Genomic DNA, 13,522 nt, shown 5'->3' with positions numbered 1-13,522 from the left:
CCTACAGTTGTCTGACAGTCAGACCAACAGTAGTGTGACAGTCAGGCCTACAGTAGTCTGACAGTTAGGCCTACAGTAGTGTGACAGTCAGGCCTACAGTAATGTGACAGTTAGGCCTACGGTAATGTGACAGTCAGGCATACAGTAATGTGGCAGTTAGGCCTACGGTAATGTGACAGTCAGGTCTACAGTAGTGTGACAGTCAGGCCTACAGTAGCGTGACAGTCAAGCCTACAGTAGTGTGACAATCAGGCCTACAGTAGTGTGACAGCCAGGCCTACAGTAGAGTGACAGTCAGGCCTACAGTAGTTTGACAGTCAGGCCTACAGTAGAGTGACAGTCTGTCCTACAGTAGTGTGACAATCAGGCCTACAGTAATGTGACAGTCAGGCCTACAGTAATGTGACAGTTAGGCCTACAGTAATGTGACAGTCAGGGTACAATAGAGTGACAGTCAGGCCTACAGTAGTGTGACAGTCAGGCCTACAGTAGTGTGACAGTCAGGCCTACAGTAGAGTTACAGTCAGGCCTACAGTAATGTGACAGTCAGGCCTACAGTAGGGTGACAGTCAGGCCTACGGTAATGTGACAGTCAGGCCTACAGTAGAGTGACAGTCAGGCCTACAGTAATGTGACAGTCAGGCCTACAGTAGTGTGACTGCTAGTGGATCTATTACTTCAAAATACCACAAAGTCTGGCCCTAGTATATGCAGACTTGTTTCCCTCCCCACTTTGCCAGTTCAAAGTCCATCCCAGCCCTGGTTGGTTGACCTCAAGAGGTAGCTTAGTATGCCGGCCCTCTCCCCTCCTCTGTCTATCTGTCCTGTGTCCACAGTCCTAGTCCCAGTTTATTAAGACTGGGACGGTGTGAGAGCGATCAGAGGGTATTCTTAAGGCAGGTATTGATCCACTTTGGCACTGCTCAGCTGGACAGCGTGAGAGGAAGAGATCAAATGGCCATCAAATGGCTGTGACACCCGTCACAAGGAGACCAGCCAGTGCACCCAGGACACGGACCCAGGCTACAGACCAAACAGCACCCTATTCTTTAATAGTGCACTACTTTTGACCAGAGCCCCATGTAAGAAAAAGGGTGCTGTTTGGGTCATATACTCTGGAGGCACATAGTGTATCCTAGAATCACCTGTTAATGAATCCCCTCTGAGCCTCTAGCTTTCCCTCCCTTCAACACTCTCTCCCTCTCTGTGACATTCTGTCCCTCTCTCTCTCTCTCCCTCCCTCCCTCCCTCCCTCTTTCCTCCTCCCTGCTTCGCCCTTATTAGTGTAATCGCACCATAAACTTGTGTGAGATACTTTGCACTGGGGGCAAAGGTATTTCAGAAATCTTTTATGACCGCTGAAGCTCGTTTTCAGTCTGTGTCGGCTCGGCAGTGCAGTGTGTTGTGATAGCATGTCCTCCGAGGCTCGTCTGTTCACTCCCATAATACCTGGAGGTAACTCAGGGGTCTGCTCTTCACAGCTGTGTCCCAAATGGCACTCTACTCCCTATTGGTTCTGGCCAAAAGTAGTGCACTGTTAAGGAATAGGGGGCCATTTGGGACGCATTTCAGAGTCTCTCTCTGCTCTAGTAATTAGCCACTGTGGTGTAGAGAAGAAGTGCTTAACTGGGCCTGATTCCTACTGGTCCCAATGGACTCGTAAGGCTCATAATCCAGCCAGCTCGACAGCCACAGTCACACCACAGTGGCTCCAGCTCCCTGCTCCACACTTCCCTAAAAGTCAACTTCTTTATCCTCACACTTTATCTGTGGCGTTAAAAGCTGTGGTAACGACGCTTAGTTTGTGTCCCAAAAGGCACCATATTCCCTATATAGTGCACTACATTTGACCAGTGCCCTATGGACTCCTTAGGGTGCCATTTGGGACGCTACCTTAGCCTTTTATTGAAACCATGGTGAATAGTGTTTGCTCATGTGGTTTTTCAATATGCTAGTTTAAAATGTTTTTTTATCCGTTTACAAAATTCATTGATTCAAGTCACTAAACTTTCTACATCTCAGATCTCTTGCGCCCTAGAGTCAAATGTTTTATGATTTAAACATTTTGCAACCAAAGTGTTTCAGCTACTTTTATTAACAGTAAAAGGGATATGATTTTATCTGTCAGGTGTATCATCATGAATATGTTTCCCAGGCCTCCATGGTGCTATTGATCCTTCAGGCAATACTAAAGTCTTAGCTCTGTTTCTGTTTCACATTCTAATGTGAAAACACAGATTCATTTGGGGTGTTATTATGCACTGTTAAATTATGTATGCAATGTGCAGAGCTGTAGCTAATTGTTTCAATGTTTTTGTAAGGAGTGAAAACAAGGTTAAACACCATATCCAAACCCATTTTTTTTCTGGATAAAAATGGGGCTTATGCGATTGGCGTGGGCGTGGCCAAGGGTTTGGCCAATGGTGCGGTTGCTGACCGAAAATGTTAAAGGCCCTCCTGTTGGCCGCAGTGACAAAATGTTGCTGTTTTAAAGCTAATTTCCTGCAATTCTACACATTTTGCCATATGGCGCAGATACAATTGTGCAGTTTTTATTATTAAGCTCGGGGCCCTGGGTCTAAACCCCGCCCTTTACACCTGGGTCCTGGACTTCCTGACGGGCCGTCCCCAGTTGGTGAAGGTAGGAAACAACACCGCCACTTTGCTGATCCTCAACACAGGGGCCCCCCAAGGGTGCGTGCTCAGCCCCCTCCTGTACTCCCTGTTCACCCATGACTGCGTGGCCACGCACGCCTCCAACTCAATCATCAAGTTTGCAGACGACACAACAGTGGTAGGCCTGTTTACCAATAACGACGAGACAGCCTACAGGGAGGAGGTGAGGGACCTTGCAGAGTTGTGCCAGGAAAATAACCTCTCCCTCAACGTCAACAAAACAAAGGAGCTGATTGTGGACTTCAGGAAACAGCAGAGGGAGCACGCCCCTATCCACAACAACAGGATTACAGTGAAAAAGGTGGAAAGCTTCAAGTTCCTCTGCGTACACAACACTGACAATCTGAAATGGTCCACCCACACAGACAGTGTGGCGCCTCTTCAACCTCAGGAGGCTGAAGAAATTCCGCCTGGCCCCTAAGACCCTCAGAAACTTTTACAGATGCACGATTGAGAGCATCCTGTCAGGCTGTATCACCGCCTGGTACGGCAACTGCATCGCCCACAACCGCAGGGCTCTCCAGAGGGTGGTGCGGTCTGCACAATGTATCACAGGTGGCACACTGCCTGCCCTCCAGTACACCTACAACACCTGATGTCAAAAAAAGATAATCTAAGACATTAACCACCCGAGCCATGGCCTGTTCACCCCGCTATCATCCAGAAGGTGAGGTCAGTACAGATGGATCAAAGCTGGGACCAAGAGACTGAAAAACAGCTTCTATCTCAAGGCCATCAAATGGTTAAATAGCCATCACTAGCCAGGTACCACCCGGATACTCAACCATGCACATTAGAGGCTACTGCCCTACATACATAGACATGGAATCACTGGCCACTTTAATTAGGCAACACTAGTCACTTCAATAATGTTTATATACTGCTTTACTCATATCATATGTATATACTGCTTTCTATTCTACTGTATTTTAGTCAATGCCACTCCGACAATGCTTGTTATAATATTTATATATTCTTTTATTCGTTCCTTGGTGTCCACATCAACAACAAACTAGAATGGTCCAAACACACCAAGACAGTCGTGAAGAGGGCACGACAAAGCCTATTCCCCCTCATGAAACTAAAAAGATTTGGCATGGGTCCAGAGATGCTCAAAAGGTTCTACAGCTGCAACATCGAGAGCATCCTGACTGGTTACATCACTGCCTGGTACGCACACTGCTCGGCCTCTGACCGCAAGGCACTACAGAGGGTAGTGTGTACGGCCCAGCACATCACTGGGGCTAAGCTGCCTGCCCTCCAGGACCTCTACACCAGGCGGTGTCAGAGGAAGGCCCCAGCCACCCCAGTCATAGACTGTTCTCTCTACTACAGCATGGCAAGCGGTACTGGAGTGCTAAGTCTAAGACAAAAAGGCTTCTCACAACAGTTTTTACCCCCAAGCCGTAAAACTCCTGAACAGGTAATCAAATGGCTTCCAGGTGTAACGGCTGTCCTCGCTGACAGAAGGAGTGGACCAAAACGCAGAGTGGTTAGTGTTCATTATTTAATGAAAGTCAACAAAACACTTCAAAATACAAAACAACCAACAAACGTGACAAAACCGAAACAGTCCTGTGTGGCACAAACACTGACACAGGAACAAACACCCACAAAACACACGTGAAACCCCGGCTGCCTTAGTATGATTCTCAATCAGGGACAACGATTGACAGCTGCCTCTGATTGAGAATCATACCAGGCCGAACACAAAATCCCAACATAGAAAATCACACATAGACAACCCACCCAACTCACGCCCTGAGCATACTAAATAAAGACAAAACAAGAGAAAACAGGTCAGGAACGTGACATAACCCCCCCTCAAGGTGCGAACTCCGGGCGCACCCCCTAAAACTCTAGTGGAGGGTCTGGGTGGGCGTCTGTCCGCGGTGGCGGCTCTGGCGCGGGACGTGGACCGGGACAGACGGGCAGCTCTGACGGCTCGGGACAGACGGACAGCTCTGACAGCGCTGGGCAGGCAGGCAGCTCAGACTGCGCTGGGCAGGCAGGCAGCTCAGACAGCGCTGGGCAGGCAGGCAGCTCAGACTTCGCTGGGCAGGCAGGCAGCTCAGACAGCGCTGGGCAGGCAGGCAGCTCAGACAGCGCTGGGCAGGCAGACAGTTCAGACAGCGCTGGGCAGGCAGGCAGCTCAGACACTGGCTGCGCTGGAGAGGAGGAAGGCTCTGACAGCGCTGTACGGGTGGGAGCAACTGGAGAGAGAAAACGGAGAGACAGCCTGGTGCGGGGGGCTGCCACCGGAGGACTGGTACGTGGAGGTGGCACCGGAATTACCGGACCGTGAAGGAGGACACGCGCTCTTGAGCACCGATCCTGCCCAACCTTACCAGGTTGAATGGTCCCCGTAGCCCTGCCAGTGCGGCGAGGTGGAAAAACCCACACTGGGCTATGCTGGCGAACCGGGGACACCATTTGTAAGGCTGGTGCCATGTACGCCGGCCCGAGGAGACGCACTGGAGGCCAGATGCGTTGGGCTGGCTTCATGACACCCGGCTCGATGCCCAACCTAGCCCTACCAGTGCGGCAAGGTGGAATAGCCCGCACTGGACTAAGCACGCGTACTGGGGACACCGTGCGCTTTACCGCATAACATGGTGTCTGACCAGTACGACGCCCTCTCACTCCACGGTAAGTACGGGGAGTTGGCTCAGGTATCCTACTCGGCTTTGCCACACTCCGCGTGTCCCCCCCCCCCCCAAGAAATTTTTGGGTCTGACTCTCGGCCTTCCGTGCTAGCCGCGTACCTTCATACCGCTGGTTCCTCTCTCCGGTTGCCTCTGCTCTCCGAGCTGCCTCCAGCTGTTCCCATGGGAGGCGATCCTTTCCAGCCAGGATCTCCTCCCATGTGTAGCAACCCTTGCCGTCCAAAACGTCCTCCCATGTCCAATTCTCCCTTTTGCGCTGCTGCTGCTGCTGTCGCTGCCCTTTTCCACTCTGCTTGGTCCTTTGGTGGTGGGTGTTTCTGTAACGGCTGTCCTCGCTGACAGGAGGAGTGGACCAAAACGCTGAGTGGTTAGTGTTCATTATTTAAAACCTCTACCGAGTACCTAACCCGGATTCGGGAGCACCCCCCCACCCCCCCCCCCCCCACACTGATTAGCATCGCTAGCATAGCGTCACAATTAAATAGTAGCATCTAAATATCATTAAATCACAAGTCCAAGACACCCAATGAAAGACACAGATCTTGTGAATAAAGCCACCATTTCAGATTTTTAAAATGTTTTACAGGGAAGACACAATATGTAAATCTATTAGCTAAACACGTTAGCAAAAGACACCATTTTTTTACTCCAACAGTTTTTTCCTGCGTCAGTAGCTATCACTAATTCGACTAAATGAAAATATATATAGCCACTAACCAACAAACAAATTCATAAGATGACAGTCTGATAACATATTTATGGTATAGCATAGTTTTTTTTTTTTAAATGTGCATTTTTCAGGTATAAATCACAGTTCTACATTGCAGCTGCAATCTGATATAGTGCTGATGCAGCCAGAACAATTACAGAGACCAACTTCATATAACTAATTACTTGTCTTAAAACATTTCAGAAAAAATACACAGCGTACAGATATTGAAAGCCCAACATCTGGTGAATCCAAACAATATTTCAGATTTATTAAATGTTTTATAGCGAAAACAAAATGTAGCGCTAAATTAGCATAGCCACGCCAGCCAGAACCAGCTGGGCGCGCCCGACCAGTTCACATGCACGACAGATATATGAAATAACATCGTAAATTGGGTCTTACTATTGCTGATCTTTCATCAGAATGTTGATAAAGGTGTCCTTAGTCCTGATGAGTCGTTCAATCCATTCACAATGGCAACTTTCCCTCTTCATTTAGCGTAGGTACTGGTCGACTAGCACGGTTCTGTCCAAAGTTAAAAAACTCACAGAACGGAACACGGCAAAACTCCCGAAAAAACTCAAATAATCTGATTAAACTATATTGAAAAAACATACATTAAGATGATATGGTCACATGTATCAAACAAACTTCGAGACGGAGATAGTTTTCATCCGTAACGGCAGCATAACAAAAGACAATTGCACCTCTAAAACGCGCGTTTCAGAAAACCGGAAGTTGTCGGTCACGCTAAAGAAATAGGTCTTATTTCACGTCAGTACAAGATAAACAAAAAAATTCTCCTCTGACGTCTTCCTGACACCCAGAGGAAGACGAATGAAGTGTGTTTCGGGTCATAGGTGGCGTGACCATATATAGGCAGAGCGTTGAAGCGAGCATACACATCTTGCAATCTTCTTCTTGCTCAGGGAAAGTGCTGTCAAATGACTTGTGTTTCACTCAGAGACAAAATTGAAACGGTTTTAGAAACCATAGCTTGTTTTCTATCCAATGGTATATGGTTATATGCATATAGTAACAGCAATAATTGAATAAGAGGCAGTTTAATCTGTAGAGGAAATTATGCTAATGCGAAAACAGCACCCCCTGTATTCTCAAGAAGTTAATGAAAGTCAACAAAACACTTCAAAATACAAAACAACCAACGTGACAAACCGAAACAGTCCTGTGTGGCACAAACACTGACACAGGAACAAACACCCACAAACACACCCAGGCTGCCTAAGTATGATTCTCAATCAGGGACAATGATTGACAGCTGCCTCTGATTGACAATCATACCAGGCCGAACACAAAATCCCAACATAGAAAATCACACATAGAAAACCCACCCAACTCACGCCCTGACCATACTAAATAAATACAAAACAAGAGAAAACAGGTCAGGAACGTGACACCAGGACTATTTGCATTGTTTGCCCCAACCCACCCCCAACACCTCTTTTTACGCTGCTGCTACTCTCTATTTATCATATATGCATAATCACTTTAACCATATCTACATGTACATACTACCTCAATCAGCCTGACTAACCGGTGTCTGTATGTAGCCTCGCTACTTTTATAGCCTCGCTACTGTATATAGCCTGTCTTTTTACTGTTGTTTTATTTCTTTACTTACCTATTGTTCACCTAATACCTTTTTTGCACTATTGGTTAGAGCCTGTCAGTAAGCATTTCACTGTATGGTCTACCTACACCTGTTGTATTCGGCGCACAATAAACTTTGATTTGATTTTGCTTTTAGATTTGTGTGTTGTTGTGAATTTGTGTTACCTACTACTACACTTGGTGGAGCTAGGAATACAAGCATTTTGTTACCCTCAAATAACATCTGCTAAATATGTGTATGTGACCAATAACATTTTATTTTATATGATGCCATGACAAAAATAACCCTTAACCATCAATTTTGAGATTGCATATTCTCCCTGACTGTCTAGCTTTTTGATTTTTAGTTCTCACAGATGATCTTATTATAAAATATATAGCTCCATTATCTTTTCTACATACTTTATCTGGTTTTAGTCATTTACATTTACATACATTTGCCAGCAGCATACCACCCTGCCTATCACTGCTGGCTTGCTTCTGAAGCTAAGCAGGGTTGGTCCTGGTCAGTCCCTGGATGGGAAGCCAGATGCTGCTGGAAGTGGTGTTGGAGGGCCAGTAGGAGGCACTCTTTCCTCTGGTCTAAAAAATATCCCAATGCCCCAGGGCAGTGATTGGGGACACTGCCCTGTGTAGGGTGCCGTCTTTCGGATGGGACGTTAAACGGGTGTCCTGACTCTCTGAGGTCACTAAAGATCCCATGGCACTTATCGTAAGAGTAGGGGTGTTAACCTCGGTGTCCTGGCTAAATTCCCAATCTGACCCTCAAACCATCATGGTCACCTAATAATCCCCAGTTTACAATTGGCTCATTCATCCCCCTCCTCTCCCCTGTAACTATTCCCCAGGTCGTTGCTGCAAATGAGAACGTGTTCTCAGTCAACTTACCTGGTAAAATAACAGTAAAATAAAATAAAAATAAAAACATTTACACTGAACACGTTTTTCCATCCATTTTTTTTCTTCTACTCTTTGGACAAAGGCAGCCTGAAAAAACACTTAGGTGGCCCACCTAATACTTTTCTATGCAGAAAAAAACCTGCAAAAACACACATCCTAATACAGTAAACCTAGTGTAATGATACAGTAGTACATTAAACCTAGTGTAATGACAAGGTAGTACATTAAACCTAGTGTAATGACACAGTAGTACATTAAGCCTAGTGTAATGACACAGTAGTACATTAAACCTAGTGTAATGACACAGTAGTACATTAAACCTAGTGTAATGACACAGTAGTACATTAAACCTAGTGTAATGACACAGTAGTACATTAAACCTAGTGTAATGACACAGTAGTACACTAAGCCTAGTGTAATGACACAGTAGTACATTAAACCTAGTGTAATGACACAGTAGTACATTAAGCCTAGTGTAATGACACAGTAGTACATTAAACCTAGTGTAATGACACAGTAGTACATTAAACCTAGTGTAATGACACAGTAGTACACTAAGCCTAGTGTAATGACACAGTAGTACATTAAACCTAGTGTAATGACACAGTAGTACATTAAGCCTAGTGTAATGACACAGTAGTACATTAAACCTAGTGTAATGACACAGTAGTACATTAAACCTAGTGTAATGACACAGTAGTACACTAAACCTAGTGTAATGACACAGTAGTACATTAAACCTAGTGTAATGACACAGTAGTACATTAAACCTAGTGTAATGACACAGTAGTACATTAAACCTAGTGTAATGGCACAGGAGTACATTAAACCTAGTGTAATGACACAGTAGTACATTACACCTAGTGTAATGACACAGTAGTACACTAAGCCTAGTGTAATGACACAGTAGTACATTAAACCTAGTGTAATGACACAGTAGTACATTAAACCTAGTGTAATGACACAGTAGTACATTAAACCTAGTGTAATGACACAGTAGTACATTAAGCCTAGTGTAATGACAGAGTAGTACATTAAACCTAGTGTAATGACACAGTAGTACATTAAACCTAGTGTAATGACACAGTAGTACATTAAGCCTAGTGTAATGACACAGTAGTACATTAAACCTAGTGTAATGACACAGTAGTACATTAAACCTAGTGTAATGACAGAGTAGTACATTAAACCTAGTGTAATGACACAGTAGTACATTAAACCTAGTGTAATGACACAGTAGTACACTAAACCTAGTGTAATGACACAGTAGTACATTAAACCTAGTGTAATGACACAGTAGTACATTAAACCTAGTGTAATGACACAGTAGTACATTAAACCTAGTGTAATGGCACAGGAGTACATTAAACCTAGTGTAATGACACAGTAGTACATTACACCTAGTGTAATGACACAGTAGTACACTAAGCCTAGTGTAATGACACAGTAGTACATTAAACCTAGTGTAATGACACAGTAGTACATTAAACCTAGTGTAATGACACAGTAGTACATTAAACCTAGTGTAATGACACAGTAGTACATTAAGCCTAGTGTAATGACAGAGTAGTACATTAAACCTAGTGTAATGACACAGTAGTACATTACACCTAGTGTAATGACACAGTAGTACATTAAGCCTAGTGTAATGACAGAGTAGTACATTAAACCTAGTGTAATGACAGAGTAGTACATTAAACCTAGTGTAATGACAGAGTAGTACATTAAACCTAGTGTAATGACACAGTAGTACATTAAGCCTAGTGTAATGACACAGTAGTACATTAAGCCTAGTGTAATGACAGAGTAGTACATTAAACCTAGTGTAATGACACAGTAGTACATTAAGCCTAGTGTAATGACACAGTAGTACATTAAACCTAGTGTAATGACACAGTAGTACATTAAACCTAGTGTAATGACACAGTAGTACATTAAACCTAGTGTAATGACACAGTAGTACATTAAACCTAGTGTAATGACACAGTAGTACATTAAACCTAGTGTGTAGGGGTGTAGAAAACCCCATCGACTGAGGATGAGGGGTCACCATTTAATTATCTGACCATTATGTGGAAATGACATTGAATATAATAATAAATCACATTTATCAATCTTACTCCAATATTATGTGAATAAATGCAACAAGCCGTGTGCGTCTCTAAATGATCCAGCAAGATAGCAAGCCATGCGTTACCACTTTACTATAATTCAATTTGACATGTCAAACTAGCACCATTATGCAATTATTAAGAGACTAGATACAAATAGCTAATCCTAGCGACCAATGTTACAGCATTCATTTGAGGCAAGCAGATCAGAAATGTCAAGGTGTAAGCATGTATAGTGTATATAACAACTACCAATAGAACTACTAAATTGAAAGCGTATAGTCAAAGAATTATTCCGTAAAACGAGGAATGTATTTACTTAAACTAATAGAATTTATCAGTCACAAAATAATGAACACTCAAACAATTCATACATGATACATGACAGACTACTCAGAGTAAATGACTATAACTGATAGGCAAAGACTTAACGTGGTTACATGTGTCTGCATTTCAGAATAATGTCCAAGAGAAAACTGTGTAATACACACATGAGCTTGCTAACAAGTTCTCAAAGTCCTTTTAACCAAATTCAAGCAGAAACTCACACCCAACCTGAATTAACATTTCTTTGCACTATAAAAAAAAGGCAGGAACACACACCCAGATTCTAATCAACTCAATTTAAATGATAGGATTGCTGTCTCACTCCAGCTTTGAACTATTAAAACGAACAAAATAACAGTTTCCCTGTAACAACAAAGACATAGCACTTACAGCACAATAAAACATTTCAACATGCATAGCTCTTTTTGAACTCATGAAACAATCCAAACATGACTATTTAATTCGCACAGAAACATTCATTTAGTTGAATCTGTCTTTTCCCTTCCAACGGTGTCTGTGCTCCCAGGGTTCTATGGTAATGTTCCTCCCCAGAGAAAGACACAGATAAGGTGCGTTTGACCCGTATGATAGCCCACAAATGGTCAGCCATCCAAACAATGTCATTAAACGTGATTGAGATCACGCTGGGCCTCAGCGCCTCCAAATCACCAGTATCACCTTCTCTCATTCTTCCACAGCAAGTGTAATGGAGGATAGAAGCTGTACATGTTTTATAGGACAGCTATGGACCCATCATGTTTCTCACTGTGTGACTGTAGGAGTTTCAGACACTCACGCTCAACCTCTTGAGGGTTGGTCACACACTCATGATCAAGCTGAAGGTCATTCTTGTTGTGCATTACAGAATGGACCGGATGTGAGGGAGACTGCAATTAGGCGTCCGACTCATACTAGTAGGTTAGGGAAAGTGTGTGTGTGCGTTTGCCATGCTGTCGTCCATTCAGATTACGCCTGATTGTGTCTCTCTCTATAAAACAAAAAGCGCCACACGTTCCAGTTAGCCCAGTGTATAAAACACCAGACTGAACCGTGGGAGAAAATACACCTCCCACACCTGCTTAGATCTTTGCAGTGCTAAATGAGGTTTCACTGTAGTAGACAGCCAGTAGACTGTGTAGGAGAACCCAGCTAAATTGGGTTTCACTGTAGTAGACAGCCAGTAGACTGTGTAGGAGAACCCAGCTAAATGAGGTTTTACTGTAGTAGACAGCCAGTAGACTGTGTAGGAGAACCCAGCTAAATGGGGTTTCACTGTAGTAGACAGCCAGTAGACTGTGTAGGAGAACCCAGATAAATGAGGTTTTACTGTAGTAGACAGCCAGTAGACTGTGTAGGAGAACCCAGCTAAATGGGGTTTTACTGTAGTAGACAGCCAGTAGACTGTGTAGGAGAACCCAGCTAAATGAGGTTTCACTGTAGTAGACAGCCAGTAGACTGTGTAGGAGAACCCAGCTAAATGAGGTTTCACTGTAGTAGACAGCCAGTAGACTGTGTAGGAGAACCCAGCTAAATGGGGTTTCACTGTAGTAGACAGCCAGTAGACTGTGTAGGAGAACCCAGATAAATGAGGTTTTACTGTAGTAGACAGCCAGTAGACTGTGTAGGAGAACCCAGCTAAATGAGGTTTCACTGTAGTAGACAGCCAGTAGACTGTGTAGGAGAACCCACCTAAATGTAGTAGTCTGAGGGATCTCAGATACTATAGTGTTTCACTAAATCATCCTCCTTTTTCTGTGTAGTGGGGGATGAGACTTTCCCCCCTCTAGAGATGGTTTGTGCTCCATGGTGCCCCTCTCTGAAGAATCCTTGCTCCAGGGACCAGGGATAAATAGAGAGATAAGTGAGAGAGAGAGAGGGAGAGAGAGAGGGGGGAGGGAAGAGAGAGAGAGAGAGAGAGAGAGGGGAGAAAGAGAAAGAGGAGAGCGAGAGAGTGAGAGAGAGAGGGAGACAGAGAGAGAGAGAGAGAGAGAGAGAGAGAGAGAGAGAGAGAGGAGAAAGAGAAAGAGGAGAGCGAGAGAGTGAGAGAGAGAGAGAGAGAGAGAGAGAGAGAGAGGGGAGAAAGAGAAAGAGGAGAGAGGAGAGCGAGAGAGTGGGAGAGAGAGGGAGGGAGAGAGAGAGGAGAAAGAGAAAGAGGAGAAAAAGGAGTGAGAGGAGAGCGAGAGAGTGAGAGAGAGAGAGGTTCTCCCTACGGGGGTTACCTTCTTCCAGAGAAGTCACATCCTCCCAACCCTGTACCGTCTGCTGGGAGAAGATATCAGTCCCCCCCAAAGAGCATTCAGCTGTAAACACGCTTGACTTTGACTCTCTCGACCCACATATCCTCACAGGGTGTCATTGAGACAAAGCAACGAAGCAGGCAGAAAACTCCCAAGAGTTATTTGATTATTTTTTTTTTATCCAAGTGTTGGACTGATACTATTTGTATTTGATACTCTAAGTAGTTGTGGGGGTGTTGTTGTGTCGTCTGAGTTGTGTCA

At 44.4% G+C, this 13,522-nt stretch overlaps 1 long non-coding RNA gene across 1 annotated transcript in view; it reads left to right on the top strand.

The window, feature by feature from the left end:
- Nucleotides 1-13,522, top strand: part of LOC129869566 (uncharacterized) — an 89,864-nt gene that overhangs the window by 23,675 nt on the left and 52,667 nt on the right. The gene's annotated exons all lie outside the window — the stretch shown is intronic.

The sequence above is a fragment of the Salvelinus fontinalis genome, chromosome 14 (assembly GCF_029448725.1).
Source record: "Salvelinus fontinalis isolate EN_2023a chromosome 14, ASM2944872v1, whole genome shotgun sequence".
In the NCBI taxonomy this organism is placed as follows: Eukaryota; Metazoa; Chordata; class Actinopteri; order Salmoniformes; family Salmonidae; genus Salvelinus; species Salvelinus fontinalis.
This window is presented reverse-complemented; position numbering and strand designations above follow the sequence as displayed.